Below are 781 nucleotides of genomic sequence, written 5' to 3'. Positions count from 1 at the left end.
GAAACACTCTGACGGGGTTCCTTGGGGATTCTCTGTTGGAAACACTCTACCAGTCCTTGGTCTCTGTGGAAACGGCGTTGTTGGTCTCACACTGCGATAATGACTCCTCCTGTGCTAACAAGCCTCTTGGAAATGCAATAAATGAAAAGTTCAACTGAGCATATCGGTTTCTCGTGACGACATAGATGCCAGGGGATTTATGAGACACTCCAAGCACACCATACAAGTCGATCTCTTTTCCTATCACTGGCGCGTGAACGAGAGTATCATGATAATATCAATATTTCATGATAGAGCACGCCTCCTCTTCTATGCATCATATTATCTACCAATCCTTATGAGCGGACTCAGTTTTCCCTGGACCAGTTCCTAGTTCTGCTGTTATGGTTTCAGACTGCCGAGGGACTTCTTTGACCACACTGAGCTCCTCTCTCCTCTCTTTTTCCCCCTATGGTGAAACCCATGTCCCAGATACGTGTTACTTATTTATCTGCAGGGACCATATTCCCCAAAGCCTTGGTCTCACGCCCTTGCAATTTCCTTGGATCAGGTGGTACAAGGCTGGACCTGGTCCTGCTTAAACGCCCTGCTGCGCTCCGCCTCTGCACTGACCCACTACACTATTATTTCTCGTCATAGTTCCATTACCTTTTATTGGTTACTATAATTGCCCCTGTTCATCATACCAAATGCTATTCTATTATGATCCTATTTCTCTATATGTATATATGTGTAATCAGGGTCTCTGTTTCAGGTTTCTGTCTAAAAGAAAGTGCTTTTC

The sequence above is a fragment of the Etheostoma spectabile genome, chromosome 8, assembly GCF_008692095.1.
Source record: "Etheostoma spectabile isolate EspeVRDwgs_2016 chromosome 8, UIUC_Espe_1.0, whole genome shotgun sequence".
Classification (NCBI taxonomy): domain Eukaryota; kingdom Metazoa; phylum Chordata; class Actinopteri; order Perciformes; family Percidae; genus Etheostoma; species Etheostoma spectabile.
The sequence above is the reverse complement of the archived record's forward strand: the minus strand, read 5'-3'. Positions refer to the sequence as shown.